At 30.2% G+C, this 19,238-nt stretch overlaps 1 protein-coding gene and 1 long non-coding RNA gene across 2 annotated transcripts in view; one reads left to right on the top strand and one right to left on the bottom strand.

The window, feature by feature from the left end:
- Nucleotides 1-1,094: 1,094 nt before the first annotated feature.
- On the bottom strand, nucleotides 1,095-2,618 carry LOC129225176 (uncharacterized). Its single transcript, XR_008580724.1, has 2 exons — nucleotides 2,585-2,618; nucleotides 1,095-1,418 (listed from the first exon to the last, which is right to left on the bottom strand). It is a non-coding gene; the product is annotated as an uncharacterized LOC129225176 (long non-coding RNA).
- A 344-nt stretch (nucleotides 2,619-2,962) lies between these two features.
- The window catches only part of LOC129224521 (semaphorin-2A-like), a 541,294-nt gene continuing 525,018 nt past the window's right edge, over nucleotides 2,963-19,238 (top strand). Inside the window, exon 1 of the mRNA XM_054858986.1 lies at nucleotides 2,963-3,172. The gene's annotated coding sequence lies outside the window, so the exon portion shown is untranslated. The remainder of the gene's footprint in view (nucleotides 3,173-19,238) is intronic.

Below are 19,238 nucleotides of genomic sequence, written 5' to 3'. Positions count from 1 at the left end.
TTGAGAAAATTGCATTGGTGAAATACTTTTTTTAAAACTTTTAAGCACAATCTGATGATTTTTGAGAGAATTTAAGCCCCAAGAAACTTTTTCATGCACTTGAAAATAAACTTTTTTTCAAGGGTGTACAAACCCTGTTAAATCTAACAACCGCCACTAATGGAGAGACTGCCTTTCTTTTACAAAGATGGAGTGAATGTTACAGAGAATGAGCAATGTATTTAACTATCTGTGCTTGTGATTGAAGTCGAAAAGAAAAATTTAAATAAAGCACAAATTACAGAGAAAACAGCATATAGTTATTTCAAGGCTACAATGTAGTTTCTTCATCAGTGAAAAATGCTCAAATACACAACAAGAATGTCGTGAGAAAACAAAGCATTTTCCACGTGGACACCGTTATGTATAGTAAATGGGTCAAATTAGAAGTTAACCAATAGAAATGCAGGTGAAGAGACAAATACCAACTAACCATCAAATTACAAGTCAACAGTAAGGACCATTCAAATTACTTATATGAAATGGAAAAAAAGATATAAAAAATTAATGTTGTTTAAACCATAAATTTTTCCAAAAGAAAATTTTAAGCAAGCTCATTTAATAAATAAGGTTGAAGAACAAAGTATTTTTGTTTGGATCCATTGTTTTTTTTTATGTTACTTTTTATAACCGAAATTGCAAATTGAAATCTGAAATTGAAAAGCGTGCATGCATTAAAAAGTCAGTGCTATAGTCTTCCACTTATTTCCAGAGCTGAAGCATTAAAAATTTTTTTGCCTTTGCGTCCCTGGCTATATTTATGAAAGCATGGCCGCTAAAAAAATATCAAAGCACTGCTATGTTAAGATTTAAGAAACACAATATTGTCGCCTCAGAGCAACAGTAGGATATCTTAGTGTTATTCCTGGGATGAGATGTCTTACTGTTGCTCTGAGGCGACGATATGTGTACCTTTGCATGATTAAAAAGTTTCGAGAAAACCAATGTTTTAATACAGCAATTATAGGGTAATAAGAATACACATGTTTTAGAACCTAAACTGCAAAATTCTGATAAAAATATATAATGAAATTAGTTTGGAAACATTTCAAATATTTTAAAATAATATAAAACATTTATTTATCAGCTATAAAATTACAAATTTTGTTGCCTGGCATGTAAATTCAAATGTGCTTGTAAATTTCCCTTCAAAGTAAACCGTTTATTACAAATGTGACATTCATGAGGTTTAACACCTGTATGAGTCAATTCATGGCGATTGAAATCTCCTTTCTGATCAGTAGAATAACTGCAGTGTGGGCATGAAAATCGCCGCCCAGGGCCCTGACCTTTTCGTCTCCGTATACCTCTCCCACCACATAAGCCCCAATGGCCGTAGTCCAAGTTTGTTGAATATAACAGCTGTGAAAAGCCTAAAACTGAAAACAAAGATATGTGAATATTTTTTCACCAAAAGACTAACATTCCAGAAATTTGTTAAGAGTACATAAATATTTATTCACAAGTTTGAAAGAAAAAATTTATTTTGCGAAATACGAATATAGTTTTGAATTTTATGTCAATAGCAATTAAATAAAAGCATAATTAAAATATTTTCCGTACTATACAATCAAACCTTGTTAACATGAATGTCACGGGACCGTGATAATTATTTCATGTTGACTGGCTTTCATCTTATCCAAAAAATTATGAAGTGATTGTTAACTCATGGGATCAAAAATTATTTCATTCAAAGTGATGTTTCACGATAAGAGATTCTGCGTTAACAAAGTTCAATTGTATATTAATTTTACTTCTCTATCAAAAATGTTGGTACTTTTCTGTTCTGTAATTTTTTAATCCTGGAGATTATTTTCACTTCAAAGAAATTTTTTAAACACACCAAGTGTTTGTTTCACTTTAAGATAATTCCCTCAATATGGTAGCTACATTAACAATATTTTTCTGTTATCGCAAAGGTAGAAAATAAAGAAGTCGTAAAGCCAAGTGATATACCAATAACAGAAAGGTACCAAACTATTATAAAATATCTTAGGTCACAAAGTACATAGATTACCTTTATATTCAGAAAAATGTAACCAGTATGTAATTGTACATTCAAATTTTTGTACACCTAATTATATTCGATTGAAAATAATCTAAACTAAACTATACCTAAATTATGATATTTGAATGTATTTTAAAAGCATGCAAATACTACAACTACTGTTAATATTAAAGAGCAGATTAATGATATAAACATATTGAAACCAATGTCTAAAACAAAATTTTATAGCTTTAACTATTTTAATTTATGAAATTCTTTTGCTTAAGAAAAACATTTGTTTGGGACCATTGGAAGAATATTCCGTTTTTGAATGAGTTCTCTGAAATGAATTTTTCTAAAAAAATAATAAATTACAAGACAACATTAATCAAATTGTTAATAGACGCTAATATACAAGTGAATAGATATTGAAGCAATGTTAAATAAAAGAAACATTTTCCTCAATATCAGTTTCTGTTAGAAAAGCTATTAAACATTCATATTCAAATGCATAAATACAAAATTTAAGTAAAATAATTTAAGATTAAGCATATTCACTTTGAAAACAATTTGCAGTCATAGTTGAAGTTTTTACAACTTGATGTCAAATCATCAGGCTTAACAACGCAACTGGAGTGATATCTGTCATAAACTTAATTGCTCAAAACTAGAGTCCCTATATGAAAACGTAGTTACTTTACATTGCTTTAAAAATCAAGGTATTACACTGCTTACCTTTCAGTTGTCGTACCGCATTACAGTTCGTTGATTTTTTAGTTTTCTGCTGATGAGATACAAACAGTGAGATGTACTACTTGGTTTTCGTTTTAAAACTTAACTAACTTAGGTTTAAACTTTTGACCGTAACTGAAGATGTTTGTGTCAATAGTTCTAATTTTCAATAATAGATGGCGCTAAGTTGCGGATTGGGAATTTCAATATGAAATATTGGCGAATAGTAACCACAGTTTTCATATTATGAATCTGTCAATGGTGTTTGGTGGTATAATTAGACGACTGTATAAGTATACTGAGCTATCTCGTTTGTGAATTTATGTTTATTAAACAAGTTACTTGTTATTCACATCCTAATTCAAAATGATAAAACTTTTCTGAAGACGTGAAAGAGACTTTCTGTCGAGATTTGTAAGTAGGCTTAGAAATACTTAGATGCTAAAATATATGATTGCCGAAACGAAGTTTTTCTGCGTTATTATGTATTGATTTCATTTAATTTTTCATCAGAAGCAGAACGGGATGCCTGAAACTCAATTTTGTTTGATATAATTTGACCAAATGATTACAAGTTCAGAATCATTAAAAACGTTTATATATTATTATTATTTTGTTTTTATGAAAAATCTGTGTCTTTAATAATTCATTTCAAAATGATTTGTTGTTGTGCGAAAATAGTTCGAAGTACTTTCGATTGCATGATGGATTTATTTCAGCTCCTGATTTTACACACATCGGTGGGTGTTTCAAATTGAAAAAGTATATAAAAAAAAAAGTGATCCCGGTCACTCTCTCTCTCTTTTGTTTTGTTGTGCATATCGAAACCGGACTCAACTGATTCTAAAAATAAGTAGTAACATGGAAAATTAACCATTGTCTGAAGAAATAAAAATGAACCTTTTTTGATCCTTTCAAATATATTATCAAAATAATAGCAAATGTATCTTCTGGTTTACTTGATTTCCAATGAACGTCTTTACAATGTAATAAAAATTACCACAGGATATGACGGAAAGTTCTGGAATAAACTTGTTCGTAAAAGTATTCAGTGTTTTCATAAATTCAAGAAGATTGAGATTTTTTTACAGTATGTTATTTGGTAGTATTTTATTTTAGTGGTTTATTATTTTAGTATGTTTTTATCTACATATGTCTTAAAATTAGGATCGATCATTATACTTAAGCACAGAGACTGTTGCTGGTTGTCTAGATGTTTTTATGATGAGTTAATTATTCTTTTTGTATGCAAGGAGATAGCTTTAAATGCATTGAATTTATATTTTGATCAGTTAAGTTCATGTATTTATTGTTATCATGAAAAATTTGTTTTTGTTGTTTTCATGGACAAAGTGATCTGCTTTTCAACTTTTAACTGTCGGTTTTCATATTTCACCGCCCGGCAAAAAGTGACACAACTCAAAATTTAAAAAACAGTACTAACTGTTGATTTAAAATTTAAATTAAATGCCCTTTCTGGCAACAAAACTCACACAAAGCTAGCTTGCATAACTGGTGCATATTGGCATAAAAAAAAAAAAGACATAATAGCCGACCACACATTGTTACTTTTTTGAACTTTAAGTATACTTTATTAATGCAGATAACTAAAACTTACTAATACAAATCATATTATAAATTTTTGCTCGTATTGTAAAGTTTGAGGTTAAATTGCTGAAAAATACTAGTACATAAAACCTCGATTTTCTCCATTGCTGTTTTCATGAGCTTCGAAGTACAGGGTGTGGAGAAAGTTCCCACGATTTTATTAGATATTTCAATAGACTAACTAATAACATAATTGAACAAATCAACAAGTTAAAGCAGTAAAAACTCTTTATTGAAACATTAATAATAACATTAAACAAAAAGATTATAACAGTTGTTCAAAATTGGCTCCTTCGGCTTCAATACATTTGCAGAGCCGCAGTCTGACATTGCCGATGATGCTCGCGCACGCATCCACCGTTATCTCACTCCAGGCATTTTGCAGTTGTTGGACGACCACTCCATGGACGGTCGGCAGTCTCTCCAGTCTTCTTGTAGCGTTTCACACAGCTTCATAGACTGTTTTACTCTTGGGTCCAGTCGTTCAAATAATATCGGCTGTTTTCATTCCTTTCTTGTGTAATTCAACGACAGTAACACACACATTTTCACGATTCATAGGTCACTGACTCAATGAACTAACAAAGAACAAGTGATAAACCTCAAATACTTTTGATGCCAATAAACAATACGTGCCAAATAAATTGCCAACATACGATTTTGACACCAAAAAAAAAACGTTTTAAACAAAATTGTGGGAACTTTCTCTGCACCCTGTAATTGCATTCTAAAGTAAAACTTTCAAAATTTAAATTTTCCTCTATACTAATGCACCAGTCTTTATCAATTATATTGGCCATTCTGTAAGACAACTGTGTTGTTTGCTATAAATTAGTCATTGTACTAAATAATCTAAAATCGTTTTGCTACTTTCCTTTATGTTTCAACTACACTTTAAATTTATTATTCAAAACTATGTTTCGAAAAAACTGCCTAGATAAGTACGTTTTAAGCTGGGGGTGCACAACCGTTTTCAGTGAATTGCCATACACATTACAGGAGTTTTAGTATAGGGGTCAGGGAAGCCTCCCCCCCCGTACCCCCTTTGTCAGCCTTGAGAAATTAATGTATTTTATAAGAGTTTTAGTTTTGACCGGACAAAACTTATTCTATCCATGCCACTGGTTAAAACTGAATTTTGCCACCAAAGAGCTGGCTGAAACTAAAAAGCACACTAATATGCTTGCAGACAGGTCCGGCTCTGCTGCTCTAAGCAATATTGAAAAGTGCTCTCCCCCATTGAATAATTAATATAAGTATAAAATAATAATGTACTAATAAAAAAAAATAATAATAAAGTGCTTAAAATTAAAGTGAGTTTCTAGTTAAATTCCAAACTGGTTTTTGCATATCCAAGCACTGGTACACACTTTAAATTATCTTTTTTGACATTAAAGAAGTAATCTGATGGCGCTATGCATATTAATATTTTCAAAATACTTTTAAATCACGCAATTTGCCGCCTGTGAAATTAAATTGAATTTCTTGTTAAATTACAAACTATGTTTTGCATATCCAAGCACTAGTAGACACTCTAAATTATTTTTTGTTAGAATTGAAGCAATGAATCTTATGACACTGAAACAAATATTCATACTTTAAAAAAAATGTTTAAATTCCAAAATTTGTCGCCCCGGGCGGCCGCCTACCCCAACCTGCGTGCAGATATAATTTATCTGTACTATAATGTTGTACATTTTGTTCAGTGATGTTCCCATCAATTTTTTTTGAGGGTATACTCCCAGTTGTCTATTGTGCACAATATTATGTATGCAATCATATACATAATATGTCATAATATGAAAATTTTTGAAGCTTCAGGGCATATGCTATGTGTCTAAAAATGTTTGAAAGTATACAGCGTAAATAGAAACCCTATGGGAACACTACTGATTTTGTTGCGTAAACATAAATAATAGAATGTGTATTTATCAAAACTGTAGTTGTTTTTCAAAGTAGGTTAGTGATTTATATTCAATTTTTTTCCAATAACAATATCAAAAATAGCCTGCTGCTTTTTTTTTTTTACAAGACTTCTAACAAAACATGTATATTCAATTTGTTTAAAAAATAAATGAAATACTTTGAACAAATTTTAAATTTATTTAGTGCTTATGAAACTATGAACAAAGTGTATATTGTGCTTATTTACTGTTTGACATATATATATATAAAAAAAAATCACATATTTTCCCTGTGATGTGACCAACCTTTTGGAACATACAGTAACTTCCATTGGCTCTAAAATTCACTTTTCTGAAATAATGAATAGTGATTGATAATTGGATTGCTATTTCATGTTATTTAAAATTATGTTCTCATTTATTTTCATTTTAAGCTTTGTTATTTCCTGTATCCATGTCCAATGGCCAAAATTGATTTTATCCAAAACTGGTTTTATCCATGGTTAAATACACAACTGGGAGAAACTCATACAACCCTGTATTTTATGTACAAATAGGCATGGTTCTTATTATCCATAGTATAATTTGCATTAAGTACAGTAGAGAACCAATTATCCGTGAAGTTCGGGACCATCGCTATCCCGGTTTTCTGCATCGCTAAAAAGCGCTATTGGGCGATTGTTTGTTAAATTACTATGATAAATAGTTATGCATATTAAAATAAGAAGAAAACAGTTCAGAAATTCTTATAAATATCTAAATATTAAAAACTAACAGTGAGAGAATAATTTGAACACCAAAAAAGTTATTCATAATACCTTAAACGCTCACATTCTATTTGATAAAGAAAAAAAATCCACCACTTTTTGATGTTTTAAAACAAAAGACAATAAAGGGAAGGGCAAAAAATAAGTTTTTGAACCTTAATGTTCGGTTTTTCTACTATAGTGTATAAAAAAAATTCGATTTTCATGATCACGTTTTTTTAAAAAATTTTCTAAAAATTTTTTTGTAAAGGTTTCGTGTTTGCGATTACGGTAGTTATTGATAACTAATGCTTTGGCATTTTGTTAATACCAATAGAAATTTAATTTATGAGTTCTTGAAGCCTTATTAGTCTTGCGTTTAATTTCTAGATTTCCAATCAGCTACGAGTAACTATCCAGAAAACTGGCGAATCTGGTTTTCGCGTTTCCCACACTTTCGCGACGTCACTAACGTAAATGCCTTTAATTATAGGCCATTCAATAAAATACAGCATTAGAATGTGACAATATTCATTTCCTTAGCTTTCAGTTGGAATAAAACATGAAAATTTCAGACTTACGAATGTACTTTTTAATTCAAGAAAATATTTCTGAAATTTTGTCCCCCATAAAGGATAATCATTTGAAGTTAGTGTTTGCAAACATTTTCCTCGAGTTATATGTGAGTAATATGATGTTTATTAAGAAATCTTTCAATGTTCTTTTTGGTACTATTTCAATTTTCGGATTTAGACTTAACGGGACTCTAAGCTATTTCAGGTATATGGGGCCCCTTTTGTAGTTTGAACAATGTTTCCCTCTACGGTGTAAGAGGCAATTTTTAATTCCCCCCCCCCCCTTTACTATGTTTGTCTCTTTCCCTGATTAGAGATGAAAATAGTCCGAAAAAACCCGGAAAGTTTTGGAAAAAACTTTTTTTCTGAAGGGGTTTATTTTCGATTCGGAAAAATTGAATTTTTTCATTTTTTCAGGAAGTTTCAACTGAAATTTTCAGCAAAAAGTGATAAAATAAGTAGATCTCATACTTAAATTCTGATGCTATTTCCTTCTCCCCCCACCCCCTCCTTGTATGTTAAAATACTGTCTAACTTTGAAAATGCAAGTTGTTGTATGATAATAAAATTTCATATATAGATCAAAAAACATTTAATACTTTTTGCCCAAAAAATGAAATGTTTTCCTCAAAATTATCTCAATAATATCAATTATATATTTATTTATTAGAGTGTCTTAAAAAAATGAAGGATGGTTTTTCAAGTCGCATATCCTCTTATATTTTTCCTTTTTGATCAAAATATATATATATATATATATATATATATATATATATATATATATATATATAATAATTATATAAATAATATAATAAAAAAAGTTTCGTATAGTTTAAACAACGGCTACCCATGCCGACTTGCGCCTGAAAGTGTAAACCAGCCTTGTGTACTAGGCCGAATAATACATGTATATATATATATTTTGGAAGTTCGAAATTTCATGTTGATAAAAAATGTTTCTCTATAGCCCCACATGTACCACAAAAATATTTATCCAAATAAAAAATAATTTTGAATTTTAGGCCTCATAATTTAGGTGTCCATCAAGAGGCCTAAAATTTATAATTTTCTTCAAAAAAATTGATTTTTTTTATTTACCATATAAAAACTTACACATCGATTTAAAAAATAAAATATCAAGTTCAAAAATTATTAGCAAACATATTTTTGAATCAACATTTGCAAATGAATTTAAAAAAAATGTATTTAAAATGGAAAATTTAATTTCAAATTGAAAAGATCCATATTTTGAGTACCACGTGGGAGATTTAAATATCGCAAGAGAGCAAAATTTTCTATTCAATGCTATTATCCACTCTATTGTCTATATTTTTTGTCTTGATAACTTCTTAAAATTTACCTTACATTTTAAAAATTATATAGAGAAATTAAATCTATTTTTGAAGAAAAGTACAAATTTTAGGCCTTCTCAACACCTAAATATTTTTTTTATTTGGATAAATAATTTTATGGTACATGTGCGGCTAGAGGCAGCGTTTTATAAACATAAAAGTTTCAAACTTCCAAAAAAATATTTTTTCGATTCAGTCTAGTACAGTGTTGGTTCACACTTTCAGCACATGTCGTCATTGGTTGCCACTTCAAATTGTATGAAACGTTTTTGACTTTACCCTAAATCTGTTATCCTAATATCTATTTTATTATTAACTTTTACATTGCATTGAACAAAACCCAACTAACTTTTATGTACACAGAACAAAACTTAAACTTAAATAAAAAGTTTTGAAAAAATACAGAATTTAAATATTATAAATTCACATAGCAGTTTATTAAAAACTACTTTAAAAAAAATTCCTGCATACTCTGCCAGGCTAAACCAAAGAGGATTCTGCAGTTGAGCTCAAACTGAGATAGTGCATTTTAAAGTTTGGCTTTTCCATATATTTGATTCAGACAGGGCGGCTCGTACCTTGAAAAAGTGAGGGGGCCAGATCATGGGTACAATACCCCCCCCCCCCGGTTTTTGAAACAAAAATAATTTTTAAAAATATTTTTTTAATATTTAAACTTTCTTAAAATACCTATTTGTGGGGGGAAAAATTCATTTTAAACAAAGGACAAGCTACAAAATACATAAACTGTTAAATAAATCACAAAAAATATTAATTTCATGTTTATATCCATGATTGACGGCAGGGTGGAGTACTTTCACCACCTGACTTTCAAAAATAAAATTTGATTAACCAGATAAGGAAAAGCTACAAAATACGTCACGAAAATTAATTATGTCATGTTTATATCAAGAACACTTTCCGGCGTTGCAGTACGCCTCCCTTGTAGCGTCGGAAAGGGGCTGCAAGGGAGGCACTTTCACCCCCCTGACTTGTCAAAATAAATAAAAATAAATTTTAAAAAGAAATACTCTTTTTAATCTTATAATATATTATTTTGAATTGTTGTAAAATTAATTTATTTTAAGCAAGACCAATTACAAAAGTGCAAAAATATTGTGATCAGAGAAATATATAAAAATTATAAATTAAATAACTTTAACATAGATGAAAATACATCTCAGTATTTGCTTTAAAATAAAAAAAAATAGATAAACTAAATTTAAAAAAAAACCTAAAATTAAATAAATTAAAAACTAGTTAAAAAAATTCTTAGCGATTTTAACGAGGGTGTACCTTTCTGCCGATGATTCTGCCGGTCCCTATGGGCCAGATTCAGAATTTTTATGCAAAGACAAAAAATATCGAACTCTTTGCTACATAAGCAGTAATTTAAAACAAGTAATAATTTCTGTGTAACAATGGAAAGACAGTTTTTGAATTAAAAAATTATCTTGTAACGATACATGCGCACACTTACATACAACACTACACACGACAGTGGAGCAACAAGAAAATAGTTTTTAAGCAGAGGGAGAGGAGGGGAGCAAAATAGGAAAAAAATATCATCACTTTGATTGATTTGATTTGCTCATCAAGTCTCTAAATTCTGAAACTTATAATTTTAAAAACTCAATTTTATACGGTATTTGGTGATGTTAGGGGAAAGAACAGAACAAGGGACTCAGCTGAAATTTGTAGAAATTGAAGCCTTAAAACGCGGTTATAGGCCTGATTATTGACCTTAGGGTAAAGAATGGTGTTCCAGGACTCTCCTCGAACCGTGTCTTTTTTTTTTTAATTTCTTTTTTGAAAAATAAATAGATATCAATTCTCCCCCCCCCCTACTTTTCGAAATTGCAGTTCCAAAAACGTAATTGTAGACAAACTTTGAAGATTTTTACAAGAAGGGGTTCTGGAGCTCTCCCCTGGAATTTTTTTCAAAACTAAAGTCCTAAAAACTGAAGCACAATATACTATGATATTATGAGGAGGGGTTCATAGACTATTCCGCTTAAATTTTTCAGAATTGGCTGTTTAACAAAACCTATTTTTGATGACATTAAAAAAAGGCGGTTCGGGGGCCCTTGCCCGAATATTTTCTGAAAATGAAATCCTAATAAAAATCCTAATGGTCCATATTTGGTAACATTATTAGGAACAGCAATCTTTCGAAATTGAAGCTTCAAAAACGCAAAACGCTTCGAACGCAAAGTTTTAAGCGATGTTGCAAGGTATTCGGAGTTTTCCCCTGAAATGTTTACGAAATTGAAGATCTGGAAAGGAAAGTTTGATCCGTAATGTTTTTGGCGATAGGGGGATTCCGAGGAGAGACTCTTTAATTTTCAGACGAACTAAAAAAAGGGAAAGAAATAGGATGGGGTGGGGAGGGGGGAACTAGTTGGACCAATTAGCTGTAACTATTGAAAAGTTTTAATTCAAAGATTTCTTTCTAAAAGAAATCATGATTTACCCTAACATTATTATTTTTTTTCGGATTAAAATCTCTTCTGCCCTACTGTGTTCCTCAGATACGTTTTTAGAAGTTTCAAAGAGCAAAATACTCTTTGACAAATAAATGTCTTGTGTAAGTGATTGGCTGGCTTCGCACCGATCTTTCTTGAAGGAAAAGTTGAGAATATTAGGATACACATTTCAGGGGGAAAATGAAACAAAGTCAAGTTTGAAAAATATTTTCTGATCCCTCCTTTCCCTTCCGCATAAACAATCCATTTTTTTTTTAATTTCAAGCACACGCACGCACAAAAAAAAGGGGGTGGGGGTTGAAAAAAGTAAAAAAATTATTGTCTGAAAAAAGTGAGGGGCCAGGGCCCCCTCTGGCCCCTCCCACGAGCCGCCACTGATTGCAAGTGTTCAGTTGTTGATTTGCTCTTTTTTTTACTCGTCATGCTCACAAATGTATATTCTACTGAACATTGTAACATACATGCTTGCCTTTTCCTTAATATTGGTAAATCCTCGAGTTAAGGATTTGTAAGACTCCAAAAGCCCCAATATTCAGAAACCTTATTTGCATATATCAGTGATCTGCATGTCAACAAGCTCCAACTGCTTTCTGACCTTCATACGAACTCAAAATGGGTTTCCAAATAGTATTTGTAAGTTTTTAGATCGGAAAATATCCATCTGCCACGTAGAGAGTACAAAAAAAAAAAGTTATTGATAATATTATTTATTTTGAAAAATATGTTCGTATTCTTGCTCAGTAAGGTTTATATTGTATACTATTTCAAAAATAATAAGAAATATTGTAGCCTGAAAGCCGATGCCAAAAAATTGCTGAAAAATTACAGATAAACCCTCACCTTACGCTTGACACATGGCATCGAAGAAACTAAGCCAAAATTGCAAAGCATTTAACTTCTCAAAACCAAATGAGCAGAAGAAATAGCATATAAGTTGGAAACATAGACCTTGAGCACTGAAATATTAAAAAATAGGTCGTGTTTTTTAAAATGGCGTCAGGTGGTTTTTTTTTTTTTTTTTTTGGTGGCGTGTTTGGTGTTAGAACAGTTATTACGTTTGCTGAAATGGTGACAATAAAGCTATAAAAAGCTATAAGGGTGTGTCCTCTGGTTAGTCACTGGAAATTTTTTTCAGGTGAACTGTTTTTCTCTCTAAGTCCTGAAACCTTTTTTTAAACGAGCATTTAGGACAGTCCACGGTGACGGTGATTGAAGTTACAATTTGACTTAATTTTTAACTTATAAATTCAGCACTGTCTTGAAATTAAATTTTTTTTTTTCTGAAATTGATCTAAAATATCATTATATGGTACATCACTACTGCCCTCACACTTATTTTCAGACTTGAGGAAATGTTTTTTTGTATGAAATTAAGGGGGATAAAAAAACGTGGCTGATGTTACGCAGAAGAGACATTGAAAAAAGTGACTTATATGTAATTTGATATTATCTTCAAACTAATAACGTACAATCTAAACAGATCCCCTTAAAATAGAGATTTTAAACTTGATGAAAACAATTTGTTTTATTGAAAAAACTTAAAAACAAAAAGTATAAAAATTATTTAACACCCGTGACTGATGATACAAAGATTTTATGACTGATGTTACATTTACAATAAATTGCTGCAATTATAAATTATTTCTCCTTGAAAATTAAATTAGCACATATTTTACTTAAAATTGTATTTAAATTACGAGAAAAGTACACTTATTAAGTTTTAAAAGTTATATTTTTGATGTATTTCATAAAATAAAAAGTTCTCTTGCCTTAACTACATCTAGTGCGCTAAATATTTTAGTCATTTCACATGTGAATAATGAATTTCATCCACATTGACAGGCTATTTACAATGTTTTACTGCTTGAATCTTGACAACTACTAAATACTCCTAGTTTTCAATTTCAATGCATCTAACTTCTCGTGATACAATTGTTTAACATGTTCTTCAAGAACCCGTTCCCCAGTTGCAGTCAATAATTTTGGAACATGTTCTGCTGGAAGTTATTCCCTCCTTTACTATATAAAAAAAAAGAGTTGTTGCTAACATCTGCTACAGCTTCTGAATTAAAAAAAAAAGTATTACTCAAATATAACTCTTTCTAACATGACTGTGCAAGTCGGATGGTGATAGCTCTGAAATTTGCATAAAGCTGTGACATTTAGAAATATTTCTGTATCCATGATGTAGCACTTTTATTCAAATGTAATACATGATGAACTAGGAGTATCTCTTTGTCAAATTTCATGCTAAAAATTTTTTTTACGGCAGCAGTTTTCTTTGTGAAGTTATAACAAAGAGCGCTTTGAATGACTAGCAGATTTTACCAAGGTTTCATTATCTTAAAGAGGGATAATGCAGCTGCTAATTCAAACCTGGGACTTCAAGCTTTAAATTTGTTCTACTTCTGCACCTAATTTCTCTTTTTAATTTTATTCTAAACTAACTTTGATAATTATGCTATGTTTAAAAAAAAAATTTATTTATTTCTTATCATCCGCTCTTTTTAGCTTTTACTTTGTTTTACTTTTTCTAATTTTCATGCTTTCCTGTATTTCTTAATTTATCTCGCCTCCTTTTTTGCCTTTCTGCAGCAGTCAATGCCATTTGTGCAATTTGTTTGAGGTTTATTAACGAAAGGAAAAATGTGATTGATGTTACTGTGACTGATGGTACATATTTTAAATAAGTTTTAAATAATTAAATTCAACTATTTATAAATATTTAAGGGATTAATATTAAAGATATCTTCATAAATGAAGAGAATATGACTTTTTATAAACTTGGGTTTGTTTTTGTTTAAGCAATGCAAACTTTTATACAATTTTGTGTCTGATATTACATTAAACGAGGCCTACTTTAAAAACAATTGTTACAAGACAATTATTAGTTTAAAGTTTCTTTGTTGGTCTAATTCCTTCCCATATAAACTAAATTTCAATAAAAAATAAGATTGTAGACATAGAAATTTATTTCCTAAGTGGAAAAAAAAAAAAAAGATTAACTTTTAGAACCGCTTATACAACGACACATGGGCACTGAGTAGTGTTGTCAAAATTCGCCTATAAAACTTACAAATCATGTGTTTATAACTTTTTTCGCATAGTTTTATAAAACTGCAGTCTTTTTTTACCTCATACGAAAGAAAAAAAAAACACTGATACAATGAAGTTTTTTTTTACTGTGATGTTCCTAGTTTTATGGACATGCCCATTTTTATTTGGTCCGTCTAATTTAAGATCATATTTGCAAAATCTTCCTGAATTTTTTCCTTTCCCTCTCATTTCTCCTTTCAAAAAAAGAAAAAAAAATGTTTTTGGAAAGATATCAGCGATCTAGAGCCGAATTTCAATAATTCTTGGATAGGCGACGAATCGTGAGGGATCGTTCGCTAATAATCTGTTTTTACAATCGATCAGTGACGATTGCAGGCAAGTGTTGCAAATTTGCGAACGACCTCTTACTATTCGTCGCCTATCCAAGAATTATTGAAATTAGATCGCTGATATCTTTCTAAATTTTTAAGATATTGAGCTGAAATTTTACTATAAGTTGAGAGATTTACTTTCGTTTTGAATTATAAAGATTATAAATTGCTATCTTTCGTGCATGCTCAGTGAATATTTAATTGCTTTAAATATTCATATTTCATCAAATTTTCAACAATATTTTAACTTTAAATTTTACAGTATTATGTTTCTCTTGTATGCTGCGAAATATTCTGTACGTTTGGTAAGGGATGACGGAAAATTCTTCGTGTAATGAGCAAACTCCCCCCCCCCTTTTTTTTGAATGAAATGCTTATAATAAAGTAAATATGGGTGAGTCATTCCATTTCAGATCAGGCAGGGTCTGTCACATGACCATCACCGATTTTTTTGAAAAAATTACAGTAGTTACAACTAAGGGACATATGAAATATCCCAAAAGGATTTTGCAAGAAAATTTTTTTTTCTTCAGTTATAGCCTATTAAAATTCTGCACAAAATCCGCTATTTTGGAAAAAACCGGCAAAACACTCCATTTCAAATCGACATTATTTCAAAAGTATTTAACCTATTTGAATAATTCTTTTTTCTAAAAATAAATAAGGACCCATATATCCTCCAGACATCGTTTTTAAAAGTTTAGTTAGGTTTTTTGATAAAGAAAAAAAATCATTTTTGTCGCGAAAAAACTGCATTTTTACCGATTTTATGATTTTTTTTCTCCATGAAAAAAAAGTTTTTTTTACTAAAGGAGATGGCAGTCTAAAGCCCTTATATGATAGTTTCATAACATATTTTATTATAATCCTTGAATGCATACAGCCTCGGAAATAAAATTTGAAATTTTAAAAATTTTCAAAAATTAGCGATTTTTGAAGTGATTTTACTCAAAAAACCCACTTTTTAAAAATCTAAAAATTGGCTCATTTGAACCCCATATAATGCTTAACAAGTGGGTAGACACCGCATCCCGTATTTTTTCCCACAAAATGTTTCATGATTTTTTGAAAGTGACCTTATCGCCCATGGCATGCATGTAAAATAAAAATTTCTAATAATTTCAGTCACTGAAAATCTGATGAAATTAATTGACAAAATAAAGTAATATTTATAATATATATATATATATATATATATATATATAATAGCTACAATAATGGTGCACTTTATCAGCAACAAATAAAATTTTACTAACTTTTAATAATGTAGCAGTATCAAACCGCTTCTGATGACCCAGTCAATTTGTCTTTTTGTACTTCGTTATATGAATATATTTTTCTGCTGATCAGCGCCTAATTGTTATGGGAGCTGAGATCCCATACTTCCTTATTTGTTTCATTCAAATTTTTGTATTTTTGACCGAATTCAGGCCACTTAAGCATTAAAATAAGTTCTGAAGACTATAGGGATCCTGACCTTCTTTTGTTAGAAATTGGATTCCTGGCTATAATAGCCACCTTTGGTGAGATCTGTTTGGTTACCTCAACTTACAACCATGTTCAATTAATTATTTCTCTCATAAAACAGTGGGCTTTTTAAATTCTTAAACTACAAGTGAGTTTTGCGGTATGAATTTAGTATACATATATTTACGTATAAAAGTAATCATACTAGGTAGGATCCAAAAATTATGTGACAACATTCGCCAATGTCAAACCAAAGCACGAAATTAAAATTAATCGTTTTAAATGCATTGTATTGTTCTTCCCTTTGATGGTTTCCCCTGTCGCGTAATTGAGTTGAAGAGAAAGAGAATTGAAAGAGAAAAAATATGATTCGTTGCTGCATATGAAAGTAACGGTGAATGCATAGCTTTGGAGACAAAATAAAGTAATATTTATAAAATATATATATATATATATATATATATATATATATATATATATATATACACATATATATATATATATATATATATATATATATATATATATATATATATATATATATAGATTTTTACTGTTGCTGATAAAGTACATAATTATCGTAGCTATTAGTCATTAATATAATCACCAAAGGCTCTTCTATCTAAAGACTACACACAGAGTCTTACAAAAAGACGAATTGACTAGGTCATCAACAGCGGTTTGTTACTGATATATTATTAAAAGTTTAAGATTTTAGTTGTTCCTGATAAAGGGCACCTTTATTGTAGTTATTAGGCATTAATATAACCAGAATTTTAGTTACTGAAATTATTAGACATTTTTATTTTACATGCATGCCATGGGCGATTAGGTCACTTTCAAAAAATCATAAAACATTTTATGGGGAAAAATACGGGATGCGGTGTCTACCCACTTGTTAAGCATTATATGGGGTTCAAGTGAGCCAATTTTTAGATTTTTAAAAAATGGGTTTTTTGAGTAAAATCACTTCAAAAATCGCTAAGTTTTGAAAATTTTTAAAATTTCAAATTTTATTTCCGAGGCTGTATGCATCCAAGAATTATAATAAAATATTTTATGAAACTATCATATAAGGGCTTTAGACTGCCATCTCCGTTTAGTAAAAAAAACTTTTTTTTCATGGAGAAAAAAAATCATAAATTCGGTAAAAATGCAGTTTTTTCGCGACAAAAATGATTTTTTTTCTTTATTAAAAAACCTAACTAAACTTTCAAAAACGATGTCTATAGGATATATGGGTCCTTATTTATTTTTAGAAAAAAGAATTATTCAAATAGGTTAAATACTTTTGAAATAATGTCCATTTGAAATGGAGTGTTTTGCCGTTTTTTTCCAAAATGGCGGATTTTGTGCAGAATTTTAATAGGCTGTAACTGAAGAAAAAAATTTTTTTCTTGCAAAATCCTTTTGGGATATTTCATATGTCCCTTAGTTGTAACTACTGTATTTTTTTCAAAAATATCGGTGATGGTCATATGACACTTTTCATACCTGCCTGCCTGATTTGAAATGGAATGACTCGGGTGATACTTTCTGAAAATATAAAAATGAATTCTACATAGTAATATAACTTACTTCTGAAATTAATAGCTTATTCCCCAGTATTTACGATAAAAGGTGATCAAAAATCGTTTTTTTTTTTTTTTGTGTTCTCTGAATTTGTTGCTGGTCCCTTAAATACATGGGTTATTTAATTTTAATTAAAAAATGACAGCTGGAACATACCTTTTATATGCCAAAATACAGAACAATTAGTCTCTTATTTCTCAATAAATCCGGTGAAAAATGTGAATTTTTGAAAGTATCCTAATACTTTTGATGATATAGTGTATACGAAATTTCCCAAATGTAGATTGTTTATCAAGTTATTTAACCCCACTCCCATTTGTAAGAAAATTTCTTTGAAACAAATCTTTACCTGGAAGCGAGTTGGATGTACTTACTTACCCTTTAGGGAAACGAAAAAAGTTTTTTTGCACTTTAGTTTGCGATAGGGTAAAATTGCATTGCGTTTTACACTCTACTAATTCGATGTAGACAAAATGCCCCGTTCACGGCTGTCATTCATCCCAAACGAGCGCTAATGAGGCCATAATTAATCTCTTCCCATTTCCATGAAGACACTGGTCTCAACTAAATGACAATTGCGTCCTCCTTTCTCGTCCGTCTGAGACTTTGATTAGCGCAGGAATAGCTCTTGTTAATTAGATTAAGCCCCACTTGCTCTTAATTGACGTGAGTAATTAATAAGATGTTTCACTTAAATTGTCGTTCTTCAGTTCCTGCTGTACCGAGTCTTCCATGTCCCGTTCTAAGAAGTTAGGAGGAACATCATTAAAAAAAAAAAAAAAAAAAATAGAACGGTGTTAGCTGGAGTTGAAAGAAATCACTTATGCATCTGCGTGTGCAAGGATGATGATAATTGACGTGTCATCTGTTAAGCTTGAAGTACTAAAAAAGTCATTTGCCCCCCCCCCCCCCCCCCCCTTTTTAGGGTTCAAGTTTTTTTTTTCCGTGTTTGCTAGTGTCTAAAAAAGTTTTTTTTTTTTTTTTTTAATTATTTTTATTGTGTCCTTGTAGTAATCGTTCTTTTGCCCAATTTCTGAATCAAGGATGAAGTGATTTTTAAGAGTATAAGTTACAGAGGTCTGTCCACGTTTCAGTTTTTTTTCTTTCGATCTATGAGGGTTATTTTCTCTCGGCAAAATAAGATTGATTATGTAAAAGGTACAATTATTATTTTTTTCTTTTTTTGTGTGAGGAGGGAAAGTGTCATTAATTCGTAATATACAGAAATAATTAATGAAAAGAAATGGAAAAGTTTTAGTGTACCATGAGTTAAAAAGTGTAAAATAATTTCTCTCTGCTTCATGTAGATTTGAAGCCCCATACACTTCCAGAATTCCTTACA

The sequence above is a fragment of the Uloborus diversus genome, chromosome 6 (assembly GCF_026930045.1).
Source record: "Uloborus diversus isolate 005 chromosome 6, Udiv.v.3.1, whole genome shotgun sequence".
NCBI lineage: Eukaryota > Metazoa > Arthropoda > Arachnida > Araneae > Uloboridae > Uloborus > Uloborus diversus.
This window is presented reverse-complemented; position numbering and strand designations above follow the sequence as displayed.